Source organism: Eriocheir sinensis, chromosome 11 (assembly GCF_024679095.1).
Source record: "Eriocheir sinensis breed Jianghai 21 chromosome 11, ASM2467909v1, whole genome shotgun sequence".
NCBI classification, from domain to species: domain Eukaryota; kingdom Metazoa; phylum Arthropoda; class Malacostraca; order Decapoda; family Varunidae; genus Eriocheir; species Eriocheir sinensis.
The window spans coordinates 6,128,378-6,144,202 of NC_066519.1; the positions used below are offsets into that span (position 1 = coordinate 6,128,378).

A 15,825-nucleotide genomic window follows, 5' to 3' on the forward strand; every position below is an offset into this window, starting at 1 on the left:
CTGGAAGTATGCCTTTGTACAGCCTCTGTCTAAGAAGGGTGACCGTTCCAATCCCTCAAACTACCGCCCTATAGCTCTACTTTCCTGTCTATCTAAAGCTTTTGAATTAATCCTTAACCGAAAGATTCAAAAGCACCTTTCCACTTCTAACCTATCTGATCGCCAGTATGGGTTCCGCAAGGGGTGTTCTACTGGCGATCTTCTTGCTCTCTTAACTGATTCTTGGTCATCGTATCTTAGCCGTTTCGGTGAAACTTTCTCTTTTGCGCTAGACATATCGAAAGCCTTCGATAGAGTCTGGCACAAGTCTTTGCTTTCTAAACTGCCCTCTTTCGGATTCTATCCCTCTCTCTTTTTTTTTTTTTTTACAGCTACGGAGACAGTTCAAGGGCGTGATGAAAAAAAAAAAAAAAAGGCCCGCTGCTTACTGCTCCAGAGCAGAGGTTAAAGGAGTGTTCAAAATCAGAGTTCAATTTCGGGAGGAGAGGTGTCCTGATACCCTCCTCTTGAAAGAGTTCAAGTCATAGGCAGGAGGAAATACAGATGAAGGAAGATTGTTCCAGAGTTTACCAGCGTGAGGGATGAAAGAGTGAAGATGCTGGTTAACTCTTGCATAAGGGGTTTGGACAGTATAGGGATGAGCATGAGTAGAAAGTCTTGTGAAGCGGGGCCGCGGGAGGGGGGGAGGCATGCAGTTAGCAAGTTCAGAAGAGCAGTCAGCGTGGAAATATCGATAGAAGATAGAAAGAGAGGCAACATTGCTGCGAAATTTGAGAGGTAGAAGACTATCAGTATGAGGAGGAGAGCTGACGACACGAATATCCTATGATTCCACTCTGTCAAGGAGAGCTGTGTGAGTGGACCCTCCCCCCCACACATGAGATGCATACTCCATACGAGGGCGGACAAGGCCCCTGTAAATGGACAGCAACTGTGCGGGGGAGAAGAACTGGCGGAGACGGTACAGAACGCCCAGCCTCGAGGAAGCTGATTTAGTAAGAGATGAGATATGAAGTTTCCAGTTGAGATTTTGAGTTAAGGATAGACCGAGGATGTTTAGTGTTGAGGAAGGTGATAGCTGAGTGTTGTCAAAGAATAGGGGATAGTTGTTTCGAAGATTGTGTCGAGTGAATAGGTGGAGAAACTGTGTTTTTGAGGCGTTGAAGGACACCAAGTTCCTCTTGCCCCAATCGGAAATAATAGTAAGGTCTGAGGCTAAGCGTTCTGCAGCCTCCAGCCTGGGTGGGTCTTTTATTAAAAGAAGTTGAGTAATGCAGAGTGGAATCATCGGCGTAGGAATGGATAGGACAGTTCGTTTTGGAAAGAAGATCATCAATGAACAACAGAAAGAGAGTGGGAGATAGGACAGAACCCTGTGGGACACCACTGTTAATAGGTTTAGGGGAAGAACAGTGACCGTCTACCACAGCAGAAATAGAACGGTCAGAAAGGAAACTGGAGATAAAGGTACAGAGAGAAGGATAGAAACCGTAGAAGGGTAGTTTGGAAAGCAAAGATTTGTGCCAGACCCTATCAAAAGCTTTTGATATGTCCAGCGCAATAGCAAAGGTTTCACCAAAATGGCTAAGAGAGGATGACCAAGAGTCAGTTAAGAAGGCTAAAAGATCACCAGTAGAACGCCCCTTGCGGAACCCATACTGGCGATCAGATAGAAGGTCAGAAGTGGAAAGGTGCTTTTTGAATCTTCCGGTTAAGGATTGATTCAAAAGCTTTAGATAGACAAGAAAGTAAAGCTATAGGACGGTAGTTTGAGGGATTGGAGCGGTCACCCTTCTTAGGTACAGGCTGTATGAAGGCATACTTCTAGCAGGAAGGAAAGGTAGATATTGACAGGCAGAGACGAAAGAGTTTGACCAGGAAGGGTGACAGCACGGAGGCACAGTTTTTAAGGACAATAGGAGGCACTCCATCAAGTCCATAAGCCTTCTGAGGATTGAGGCCAGAGAGGGCATAGAAAACATAATTTTGAAGAATCTTTATAACAGGCATAAAGGAGTCAGTGGGGGGATGAGTAGGAGGAATCTCTGTTCCTTTATCTCCAGCTTCCTTTCCGGCCGTTCTATCTCTGCGGTGGTAGACGGTCACTGTTCTTCCCCTAAACCTATCAACAGTGGCGTTCCACAGGACTCTGTCCTATCACCCACTCTCTTCCTGTTATTCATCAATGATCTTCTTTCCATAACAAACTGTCCTATCCACTCATACGCCGACTACTCCACTCTGCATTATTGAACTTCTTTCAATAGAAGGCCATCCCAACAGGAATTACACGACTCCAGACTGGAGCCTGCAGAACGCTTAACCTCAGACCTTGCTATCATTTACGATTGGGGTAGAAGGAACCTTGTGTCCTTCAATGTCTCAAAAACTCAATTTCTCCACCTATTAACTCGACACAATCTTCCAAACACCTATCCCCTATTCTTCGACAACACTCAGCTGTCACCTTCTTTAACACTAAATATCCTCGGTCTATTCTTAACTCAAAATCTCAACTGGATTGGTTGGGCGTTCTGTATCGTCTCCGCCAGTTCTTCGCCCCCGCACAGTTGCTATACATATACAGGGGCCTTGTCCGCCCTCGTATGGAGTATGCATCTCACGTGTGGGGGGGCTTCACTCACACAGCTCTTCTGGACAGAGTGGAGTATAAGGCTCTTCGTCTCATCAGCTCTCCTCCTGCTACTGATAGTCTTCTACTTTTTAAATTCCGTCACGATGTTGCCGCTCTTTCTATCTTCTATCGCTATTTTCACGCTGACTGCTCTACTGAACTTGCTAACTGCATGCCTCCCCCCCTCCTGCGGCCCCGCTGCACACGACTTTCTACTCATGCTCATCCCTATACTCTCCAAACCCCTTATGCAAGAGTCAACCAGCATCTTCCCTCTTTCATCCCTCTCGCTGGTAAATTCTGTAACAATCTTCCTTCATCTGTATTTAGTCCTGCCGACGACTTGAACTCTTTCAAGAGGAGGGTATCAGGACACCTCTCCTCCCGAAATTTACCTCTCTTTTGGCCACCTCTTTTGATTCTTTTTTTTTATTTTTAGGAGCAGCGAGTAGCGGGCTTTTTTTTTATTATTGTTTCCTTTTTTTTGTGCCCTTGAGCTGTTTCCTTTGTTGTAAAAAAAATAATATATATATATATATATATATATATATATATATATATATATATATATATATATATATATATATATATATATATATATATATAAACTGCTACGCATACCTGAACCCATGTACTTCCTAGGCGACTTAGACGCACGCCACACCAGCCTTGGCCATTCCAACACAAATACAACAGGACGAAACATTATGAAAATCATCAACACCTTCGGAGCCCAGCACATAGGTCCAAATTTCCCACGTTTATAGGCCACTCAGCCCTCACCACGCCTGACGTGATTCTAACAAACGGGGAAACATACCACAACACCCACGCCAGCCAGGGGCCACTAACGAGCAGCGACCACCTCCCAATACTATTCACAATCTCAACCACTCCCATTGTCTGTGCCCTGCCCACAGCGGATGAACAGAAAAAAAGGCGAATTGGGAGCGATAGAAGAACATTATAGACTCAGAACTACCTGACCTACATCTAGAGGGGAAAAACACAGATGGCATAGAAACTGCTGTCAACACCTGGTATACCGCTGTCAAAACTGCCCAAGCACGAGCAATACCCCTCACAAGGCACAAAACACTATCATACCCCCACCGCAACCAAGAGATTACGGACGCACAACTACGTTTTACCAACATCCTTCGATACGCCGGGCGGCACGGCTGGACGCATGACCTGTATCAACAAAATAGAGTTCTCCAAGGGACGCTACAAGATACGTGCAAAACAGCATACAACAGACACTGGAAAAACACAATAAAAGGCCTCGCCGAGAAATATAAGGACCCAAAAGTCTTCTGGCTGGGAATAAAACGCCTGCAGGGCAATACACACCAACACTCCATCCACCTAGAGAAGGGAGGAGTCAAAATACAGGATGACGAGAGTATTGCCCAAGAGTTCAGAGAAACTTGGAAGTCAGTGTTCACAATAAGACCTGAAGACAACGCTCATTATGACCAAGACAATGAACGAGAAGTAAAGGCATGGCTCCAACAGGACCCAACAAGAACCAGGCCACACCATACGATTGATCTGTAACACCTAACACAGCCCCATCTGTTGACAATGGAAATAGGCACAGCCGAGCTCCGATCAGCTATAAACAAAACGAAAAACACATCGCCCGGACAAAGCAAAATAGATAAACAACAAATCAATATGTTACCCCCCCGGGGGCTGGCGTACCTACTCACCACAATACAATGCAATGTTAACAACAGGTTACTTCCCTCAACGATTCAAAGTAGCCACCCTCAACATGATACCCAAGCCAGGAAAACCATCAACGGATCCCATGAACCACATACCAATCTCACTCCTAGAGGTCCTTGGAAAAATCTTCGAAAGAATAATCAACCTACGGCTCAGGTATCACCTAGAGGAAAATAACCTTTATAACCCGTCCCAGCATGTCTTCATGGCAGGAAGGAACACTACGTCAGCTATCTCCATCGCACTATTATCCAACGCGACATCAGCAAGGCGTTTGATAAAGTCTGGCTACAGGGCCTGCAATACAAAATACTTCAACTCGGACTGCCAGAGCTAACGGAAAAACTGTTATGCAGCTTCCTTGATCAGCGCTCAGCTTCCATTCGAGTTAAGTCAGCAATATCCTCCCCGTTCCCCCTGCACAGCGGCGTGCCACAGGGCAGCGTGTTATCACCAACGCTCTTCATCACCTACACTTCTGACATGCCCCGTCCTGATAATATAAACTGCATGGATATATATTATGCTGACGACGCTTCACATAGTGACCTCCAACGGCACCCTAGACCACCATGACGCCCTGGGCGGGAGGGAGGTGAACAGACGCAACACATTCGAAAAAAAGTGGAAGATCAAAACAAACATAGACAAGTTCTCTGTGGTCGCACTCGGCAGGAAAACGTTAAATGACATACAAATACAGGGCAACACCATCTCCCACCAAAAACAATGCCAGATATTAGGCCACACAGTGACATCCACCGGCCTGATCGTTAAACATGTCAACGACAAAACCATGAAAGTTAAAACAGCCCTCACATCTCTAAACAGATTCTGGCACTTCACAGAGCGGCTCAAACTGTATCTGGTAAAGACTAAGATACTTCCTATACTAGACTAGTCACCCACCCCGACACACATGGCTTCCCACACTAAGATGTTACAGCTACAAAAGCTGCAGAACAAAGCGCTGAGATTTGCCACCGGACAGAAATGCCTGTACACGGAAAACACAGCAGCGCAACACCGCAGACTCGGAGTACAACTAGTCAGCACAAGGCTACGGGAGGCCACCGGCAGGATATGGGAGAAACTAGACCAGCAAGACGACGTGAACTACACCCACGTCAAGGAGCTTGACGACAGCCCGAACTTGGTCCACCCCTGGTTTCCGCGCAGCTTGAAGTCACTATGAGAACAACCGCCCATAGTCCGGGCCCGTAGGGGAAGAATTGTGCAGATTCTTCCAAAAGCATGAAATTTGGTACACAGGTAAAGCTTTACCCCCTCTATCCATTTCCGCCGGGAGCCAAGGCCGCCACTCAATGGGGCCGACATATTGGACGATCCAAGATGGCCGCTACCGGAAAATGGACTTTTGCATAACTTCACACCCAAAAGTCGGAGAGACTTAAATGAAAGCTCTTTTCATGGGTTTTTGACATCAAGGATTCCAAATCTGGCCACCAACCGAAATAACATTTATATTATTTCAAAGCCGAAAGCCATATAACTTATTTGATGGTTCTCTTTATATATTTTTTTCATGTAAGAAAAAAATCCGGACTTTATTTGAGTCTGTTACTAGCTTGTTCTCTTTTTATGCTGGTACGTGTGATATGAAGCTGATCTGTACTGGTCGTCGTCATTATCGAGGATGGATGTCAACTTGAACCTGTGTTATCTGTGCCAGCAGGTCAAGACAGAAAAGCTGCAAACGCCGAGGGATGAAGGCTTCAACTCACTTGAAAAGGACCTAGAGGGCTTCAAAGCCATCATTGTTGTGCCTTTTGGGATGAGAGTCTTATGGGCACAACTGGATGAAGGGGGAGGTGTAGCAAAAACGCTTCGTTCCCACAATGCAAAGTATCATAAGGTTTGCAGAACCTACTGCAGCAGCTCACGACTGAAGCGGCTGTTAGACAAGGAAGACAACAGTAATCCAACTTCACCAAAAAAACTGCGGTCAGCCACAACAGCAGCCACTAGAGGAAATCAGTGCTGCATTATCTGTGATGGAGAGCACCAAAACAATTTGCATAAGGTGGCAACTGATAACGTTGATGCTAATCTAAAGAGCTGGGCAAAGGCTAACAATAATTTCCTGCTATTGGGTAAACTCATTGCACAAGCTACTGATGCTCATGCAGGCGATACATACTATCATTTGCAGTGTTACTGTCACCTGCGAGAGTCACGTGCTCGTAGACCCAATTGCCACAGCACAAATAGTTGTCCTTCTTGAAGATTCAGATTCTGTCTTCAGCCTTGAGAAAGTAGTACAGAACGCTGATGAATGAACAAGGTACTCCCTGTCCTGATCCTAGAGAACCCAAATCTACTAGGTTTAAGGAATACCTCCTGGCGCTGCTTCCTGAATGGGCAGACTTTTCTCAGTGTAGAGAGGTGTACATCTCCAGCAACAGAAAGGCAGGTGATCTTGTGGCGAAAACTCATGAACAGCAACTAGGGCAAGATGACGCTCTTTTGTTGATGAGAGCAGATGTAATTCTACGCAGGTGCTGCCTCAAAAAACAAGATCTTTTCAATTGGAATTTCCCTCCAGACTGCTTGACTTCTCCTGTGCCTGAGCACCTTCGATCTTTCATAAATGTCATCCTTCAGGGTCCAGCAATTCTGCTAGAATAGGCAATGATGAGACAGATGTGCAAGTTCATGGTCGTGCCAAAATTGCATGTACTATTGCTCAGCAGATAATATACAATACTAGCAGTGGTACTACTACCCAGGAGGCAACCTAAAGTCCCTAACACACCAGCGCCGTGGAACAGGTCCACATACTAGGATTGGGGATGGTCAAACCAGAATCCCCAAACTTGACTGGAACAGTGGCTTCCTGGAAAACACCGAGAACAAGAAGGAGCTGTTCCTTATTTTCAGTAAGCAGATAGTTAAGAGTGACATGAAAGGAATTCTCCTCCTCAGCACCAACCTGGAGAATGTTCTATCCAACAGAGCCTATAAAGTATCTGCTCTGCAACCTTGTATCCATGCTGAGGCTGATACAAGAATATTCCTTCATCTAGCTCATGCTGCACTACATGGTCACCGCAACGCCTTAGTGCATACGTTTTTTTTTTTTTCACAACAAAGGAGACAGCTCAGGAGTACAAAAAAAGTAAATAATAATAAAAAAAAAAAGCCCGCTACTCGCTGCTCACAAAAAGAATATAAAGAGGTGGCCGAAAGAGAGGTCAATTTCGGGAGGAGAGGTGTCCTGATACCCTTCTCTTGAAAGAGTTCAAGTCGTAGGCAGGAGGAAATACAGAAGAAAGATTGTTCTAGAGTTTACCAGCGTGAGGGATGAAAGAGTGATGATGCTGGTTAACTCTTGCATAAGGGGTTTGGACAGTATAGGGATGAGCATGAGTAGAAAGTCGCGTGCAGCGGGGCCGCGGGAGGGGGGGAGGCATGCAGTTAGCAAGTTCAGAAGAGCAGTCAGAGTGAAAATATCGATAGAAGATAGAAAGAGAGGCAACATGGCGGCGGAAATTAGGAGAGCTGATGAGACGAAGAGCCTTAGACTCCACTCTGTTCAAGAGAGCTGTGTGAGTGGAGCCCCCCCACACGTGAGATGCATACTCCATACGAGGGCGGACAATGCCCCTGTATATGAATATCAACTGTGCGGGGGAGAAGAACTGGCGGAGACGATACAGAACGCCCAACCTCGAGGCAACTGATTTAGTGAGAGACGAGATGTGAAGTTTTCAGTTAAGATTTTGAGTTAAGGATAGACCGAGGATGATTAGTGTTGAAGATGGTGACAGCTGAGTGTTGTCGAAGAATAGGGGATAGGTGTTTGAAAGATTGTGTCTAGTTGATAGGTGGAGAAATTGGGGTTTTGAGGCATTGAAGGACACAAGGTTCCTTTTACCCCAATCGGAAATGATAGTAAGGTCTGAGGTTAAGCGTTCTGCAGCCTTCAGACTGGATTCATGTAATTCCTGTTGAGAGGGTCTTCTGTTGAAAGAAGTTGAATAATGCAGAGTGGAGTCATCAGCGTATGAGTGGATAAGACAGTTTGTTATGGAAAGAAGATCATTGATGAATAACAGGAAGAGAGTGGGTGATAGGACAGAGCCCTTTGAAACACAGCAGAGATAGAACGGCCGGAAAGGAAACTGGAGATAGAGGAACAGAGAGAAGGATATAATCCGAAAGAGGGCAGTTTAGAAAGCAAAGACTTGTGCCAGACTCTATCGAAGGCTTTCGATATGTCTAACACAACTGAGAAAGTTTCACCGAAACGGCTAAGAGAGGATGACCAAGAATCAGTTAAGAAAGCAAGAAGGTCCCCAGTAGAACGCCCCTTGCGGAACCCATACTGGCGATCAGATAGAAGGTTAGAAGTGGAAATGTTCTTTTGAATCTTCCTGTTAAGGATTGATTCAAAAGTTTTAAATAGACAGGAAAGTAAGCTATAGGGCGGTAGTTTGAGGGATTGGAATGGTCACCCTTCTTAGGCACAGGCTGTACGAAGGTGTACTTCAAGCAGGAATGAAAGGTAGATGTTGATAGGCAGAGGCGAAAGAGTTTGACCAGGCAGGGTGTCAGCACGGAAGCACAGTTTTTAAGGACAATAGGAGGCATTCCATCAGGTCCATCAGCCTTCTGAGAGTTGAGGCCAGAGAGGGCATAGAAAACATCATTAGGAAGAATCTTAATAACAGGCATAAAGGAGTCGGAGGGGGGATGAGTAAGAGGAATATGCCCAGAATCGTCCAGAGTCTTAGAGATAGAAGAGACGGCAGTGCTGCCGTCTGGGTTAAGAAGAGGCGGGAAAGAGGAAGAAGTGAAATTGGAGGAAATATTTTTGGCTAAATGCCAGAAGTCTCTGGAAGAATTAGAGAGAGCAAGGTGTTGACATTTGCTATGGATAAAGGAGTTTTTGGTAAGTCGAAGAATAGATTTGAAAACGGCTTGGTCAGCTTGGGAAAACACACCAGGACTTACAGACACACTGGTAGCAGTGTTCAATGACTCAAAGTCTCTTCAACCTGGAATCTGACCACATGCAGAGGCTGGAACGCTTTGTGGTTCTCATGTACAGTACGACCAGTGGTTTAGACAGAATTAAGGCCAGGCACCATCTCTTCACATCGCGAAAGAAGACACTGGACAACATACCCCTCACCCAGGCAGCTCTGCTTGAGCACATAAAGAGAGCGTTGCAGCAAGCTTGCTTCCTCTGGAGCTAGGCCACATCTACGCATCAGGGACTACCTGATTTAGGTGAATGGGGATGGCACAAAGACCGCGACGGTACTAGGTTACAACACTGGACCACCCTTGAGGACAGCAGCAAGGCCTGTCCTATCCTGTTGCACTGTGGGTTCTCAAAGTATTAGTATAGCACAGGAAACTGCAAGTGCAGCAGAGCTTGGGTGCGTTGTACAGGCCTGTGCAAATGTGAAGGCTGCATTAGCAATGGGGATCGCTAAATCCATCAAAGTTCAGTTACTGCATTCCAGTTATGCACTGTTAGTATGTATGTATTAGTATTACTGTATTAGTACTATGTATTAGTATATCTATATGTATATGTATTAGTATTATTATGTGTGTAGTATGCACTATTAGTTCGTATGTGTTGACGAAAATTTCAGCTAATGTCCTTCCCTTTGGGAAAAGTTAAGATGAAAGATAGATTAAGAAAATAGGAATGATAAAGTATTGTCTAAGGTGTTTTTCCTGTAATAAAATGTGACTTTGATCAGAATAGTGAGTAGGTTAAGGCACTACCATGCATAGATTAAAGACTTATGGGTCTGAAGTTATGTTAAAGTCTAACTTTACCTGGCGGCCATATTGAATTATCCAATATGGCCATGATACCCAAAAATTAAGCTCAGAATTGGAATCCTTGATGTCAAAAACCCATGAAAAGAGCTTTCATTTCATTTCATCCACCCCCCCAGCAAGCCGGGGGTATACAAATAAGGTGCCCGATAAACAATAACTACACCAGAACAACTAACGAACCTACACCACACATCAGTACACTCCTACTGTCTCTCCTATTTCCCACCTGTACCTTCACTACTAACCCACTTCCTCTTCGTACTATACCCTTGATTAAGAGAGAGAGAGAGATTGGCATATGAGTTACTGTTTACACATGTGTGTGTGTGTGTGTGTGTATATATATATATATATATATATATATATATATATATATATATATATATATATATATATATAGATATATATATATATATATATATATATATATATTGCAGATAAATTATTGCACAAATTTAAGTACTTATTGATATATTGGGGTAACATTTTGAGTATCTTGATAATTACATTTTATGACGTGGTTGTCGTTTCATATACTAGCAGTGGCCTACATTTGATACGAAACCTTTTTTTGTAAAGGAAGTCATGTTTAACTAACTGGTAAGTTTAACCTATTGGGAAGTCTGTGATTATTCGTTTTATACAGCTGCATAGACTGCTTATTCTCAACTCGTGTAATGTTTATTTGTAATAATGAGTAGATAAACTGTAGGGTATATATACGTTGCTGTGAACTTATAGCTTTTCCTTAATATTTCAATGATCTTACGATCCAGCTATTCTAATAGTGTATGTTTTATTATTTACAAGCTGCACTTGTCAATATTCAGCTTGCTCTTGCTCAATTTTTTTGTTTGTTTGTTTAATGATTTAGCTTCTCGTATGAATGAACTTTCACTCTAACATTTCCTATATCCTATTCCTAGAGGACGAATACATGACAGAAGCACTTCAGGCACTAAAAGTGTTCGAAAAGGAGGCCCTGGAGTCTTTTCTCTCACGGGAGGCTATGGCACAAGATTCTACATTGGAACGAAACTTGGAAAGAGTTGTGCGAAAGTAAGTATTGAGGTTATAATAATAGATATACACTTCTCCGACGCATTCAGTTTGCACTGTTAGGAAAATTATGTGATGAAAGGTATGCCAAACTAGAAAGCTCCTAATATAAATATTTAGGAGCAGGGTGTAGGCAGTTAGACTGCTGCCAAACCGGGCGCTACTCCCGGCGAGGTATTGTATTTGAAGAGGTTCTGCAAGCCTATCAGTGACCCTCCTGTGTTCTCACCTTCCGTATTCCTATTGTCTCATTAACACAAGAGAGTAGTTCAGCGTGCTCTCAAAAGGCAAATTGTCTGATTTTTCATGACACACACACACACACCTTTATCAAAATTCAAATTTCATTGTGGCGAATCAGATTAAATCCCTCTCGAGTTCCCATCTGAGGAAAGGACCATAAATATTCAGTTTTGATGTTGACCGAAATAAAAGTCACGATAACTCTCCCAGCTTTCCCTTCGTCAACTTCTCAACATTAGTGGTCTCTGCTCTCACTTCCATTATGTGGAACATCTCTCCTACTCTAAACTTCCCCTTCTCCCTAACTAAAACACAGCTCTCGGAGGCTGTTGACAAGAACACCTCTCCTCCTCCAGTCCAAACCTCACCTTCTCTTCCTAACTGAAACACAGGCTTCTGAGGAGCTACTGCCAGATATTTGAAAAAAAAGGAAATAAATTAAAACCTATAAAATATATGGTCTTACTAATCGCAACATAACTTATTAACAGTTCAACTTAGAAAGCTTTAATTTAGTTCTCTATGTAAAAGAAGAGTTGTTCTAACTCTGTGAAAGACTACTTTTGATGGAATCTTAGATTAGTATTATCAGTGACATCTCAGGTAATGGACGGCTTACTCTTTTGATTTTGCGGCACCCTTGTCATTAAGCCGCGAATTTTGGAAAATCAACCGCTTTGGTGCGAATCGCCATAACTGCCTTATTTCTGGGGCTACATTAAAGTTTTTGGTATCAATCGACGGCAAAATGAAAGGTTGATTTATATAGTGAAATGATTATAAAAAATAGTAACTTTTTTATTTAGATATCTTAAAATGGTTTCAATACAAGTTAGTCAACAGATTGAAGTGTTCAAATATGAAGTTTTTTCGTCGCGGCGCGTGAAATGAGTCAGATTCTGGTCGAGCCCTAGAGAAAACTACTGAAGCTAGGAAGGCGTGCTTGGTGGCAAATGAAATCTCTTTTAATACAGAGTAATAAACAGAAACGAAAATTGGAAAGCATTAAATAAATAAAAAGTTCTTAGCAAAAAACTAGGACTTGTATAAATCGCGGCAAAGGGCCGAAAAACAGGCTACTTTGTGACGGCTCGACGACGAACGTGGAATCGAGCTATCACAACATCCTTCGATTTGGGCAAACTACTTTGCCAAGAGGGGCTACATGCCAAATTACAGCCTTCTAGAGCCAATAGCAAGGCCACACGAGACAAAAACGGCACAGTGTCTAGAGTTCGTCAAAATCGCTTTCGACAGGGTTTACGTTTCGAGCTCTAGCGACGAATCTACTGGGAACAGGGAAATGTTATGCACCATAGTGGAAAGCACATTGGCAGGGCTAAATCATTTGTTAAATACGTTTTTTGAAATTCTCAAAAAAATGAGTGAGTTTCAGGTTTGGAGCTCAAAAATAGTTTTTTTTCCGTGTCGTTTTTTTTGCGAATTTATTCGATTCTTCACCCTTTTGAGTCGGTTTTCAAGTCCGGTCGCTAATTACAAAATATAGCCCTTCCATTTTGCCGTCGATTGATACCAAAAACTTCACTGTAGCCCCAGAAATAAAGGAGTTATGGAGATCCGCACCAAATCGGTTGATTTTCCAAAATTCGCGGCTTAATGACAAGGCTGGGGCAAGTGTCCATTCCATAGTATAGGGTTCACTGGTATTATACAAATAAAAGAAAATAAAAAAAATAACTTTTTATTAACCGGAAGGTTCAAAAACACCTTTCCACTTCTGACATTCTATTTGATCGCCAGTATGAGTTCCGCAAGGGACGTTCTACCGGCGATTTTCTTACTCTCTTAACTGACTCTTGGTTATCCTCTCTTAGCCGTTTCGATGAAACTTTCTTAGTTCCGCTAGACATATCGAAAGCTTTCGATAGAGTCTGACACAACTCTTGCCCTGGTCAAACTCTTTCGTCTCTGCCTATCAACATCTACCTTTCCTTCCTGCTGGAAGTATGCCTTTGTACAGCCTGTGCCTAAGAAGGGTGACCGTTCCAATCCCTAAAACTACCGCCCTATAGCTTTACTTTCCTGTCTGTCTAAAGCTCTTGAATCAGTCCTTAACCGGAAGATTCAAAAGCACCTTTCCACTTCTAACCTTCTATCTGATCGCCAGTGTGGGTTCCGGAAGGGGCGTTCTATTGGCGATCTTCTTGCTCTCTTAACTGATTCCTGGTCATCCTCTCTTGGTCGTTTCGGTGAAGCTTTCTCAGTTGCGCTTTAGAGGGATAGAGCTGGTGCTCCGCAGAATGAAAACCGTGAGTATTATAGAAACTGATGAAGAAAAAGATGAAAGATCTATCACGTCACATCTTTAGGTCATTGGCCATAGTGGTTGGGTCCGTCCCAGGAACATGTATGGAATTCTTCTCATATGGGGACTCCAAGGCTTGGCTCTGATTCCATTATTTATTTTGATATCAATGAGGATATGATGTGTGCCATGTGTTTGTAGGTTGGTGTTGAAAGTAAAAAAAACTTTTCAATAGAGAGCGTGCTGAACCACTCTCTGGTGTTAAAGAGGCAATAATGAAACAAAGTGACATGTGAGTCTTTGATAGGCTTGCAGCACCGCCCGCCTTCCATATAAATTTCACCGGCAGTGGCTTACACCCGTTCTGGCAGCTTTTTTGACTGCCTATTTCCTGTATGTTATTAAAAAAAAAAGGAAAAAAGAGCCAGGTTACAAAAGTAACTTGTTTTGTGAGATAATACGGTCAGGAACATTCTTCGGTCTAAAACACAATAGTCAATACTCAATAGGAATACACTTACACATGGAACGATAACGGGTAATTATGGCCCCTCTGCACATACAAAACTACCTATTTAAACAAATTCTGACAGCTTTATAATGTGATGGAGAAGGTTTCAATTATTTGTAGCAAGTTTGCTTTTCTATTGCCAGGCTTCAGGAGTAGAAAACTGGCCAAGAATAACAATCTCGGAAACTAATTTCAAAATACTGAAATATATACATGAGTTAGCCTGAAATGTGTGATGATTTCTTAGGGCTAATTACGAGGCTCAAAACTACAGAAATATAGTAAGGAGGATGCTGGAAATCATTGAATCATTAGGGTCAAATCTAGTTGTGAATGAGGAACTGTTGATTGAGAAAATTAACCAGGGAAGAAGGTCAATAAGATGACCAACTGTCACTGAATGTTGCATCGAGACCATCAAATACTCATAACCGGAAAAGTGGCAGGCATGGATTTTAGAAGAGAAAGGGGATTTGACTTATTAAGCTTATAACTGAATATAATATGTTGTAATTCCTTTGGATTGGATTGTTGTCTTCCCTTATTGTTAGATAAAGCAGCAGATAAACATTAGTATGCCGTACGTGTATTTACGGGAAAACAGTTTTATAAAATCTTTAAAAAAAGTTGAATAATTACCTACCTATAATACATGAATAAGAAAAAATCGAAACCGCTCTTATCAGGGTCGATTATGCCGCGTGGAGGAGATCAAGGGGACGCCCACGTAACTAATGGCTGTTGCAATTCGACCGAAGGAAGGACTTGGGCGGATAAAGAAGCATCGTGTTAGCTTGTCTGGGAGGACCGTTGGGAGTATAGGCGGCAAGAGTGATGCGACGTGTTCCCCTGCGTATGTTCCCAATTAGTTAAATTTTAGTAATTTATTCAATGTGAGCATGCTTAACTACTCTCTGGTGTAAATTATGACAATAGGAAACGGAAACTTAGGACACGAGAGTGACTTCGATGAGCTGGCTGCACCCACTCGCCACCCGTATACACCACACGGAAAGTGGCATAAGCCCGTTTCGTTAATACCTAATTGCCCTGTAGGCTCATTTTAATGCTTTCTTTGCAGGGTCGACCGGATTGCGAAATACATTGACCAAAAAAAGGAGCTGGAAGAGATGTAAGTACAAATTCTATTTTTTGCATGCTGACTCGTAACACAGCACAATACCTAGCGGTGTCTGGTGATTTTGACAAACAATGCATGTGTGTGTGACACTTTCCTTAGAATAACCTAACGAGACACGTGTAACGTTTTTTTTCTCATACTACTTTCGAGCAGTATATTCATTGTTTTTTTATGGTTTTACTGGAAATCAGTACACATTAATATATTGGCGAGGTTCTATGGAACTTGCAATGGGCTTCATGTTGCAGCATCTAAGAAAAGACTGAAAAGCTTAGCGAGAGCCCGTGAATTTGCAGTGACAATGTTTGATTCATGGGGTACTTTCAAATGTGAATATCTTCCAGCTCAGTTACAGAGAGCCCACAATCAAGAAACGACCGAGAAAAATCACGTAGTCAGGCTTACTGGAA

The 15,825-nt window shown here is 43.0% G+C and overlaps 1 protein-coding gene across 1 annotated transcript in view; it reads right to left on the reverse strand.

Annotated features, from left to right (window-relative positions):
• The window catches only part of LOC126996803 (ammonium transporter Rh type A-like), a 120,450-nt gene that overhangs the window by 28,495 nt on the left and 76,130 nt on the right, over positions 1-15,825 (reverse strand). The window lies entirely within an intron of this gene.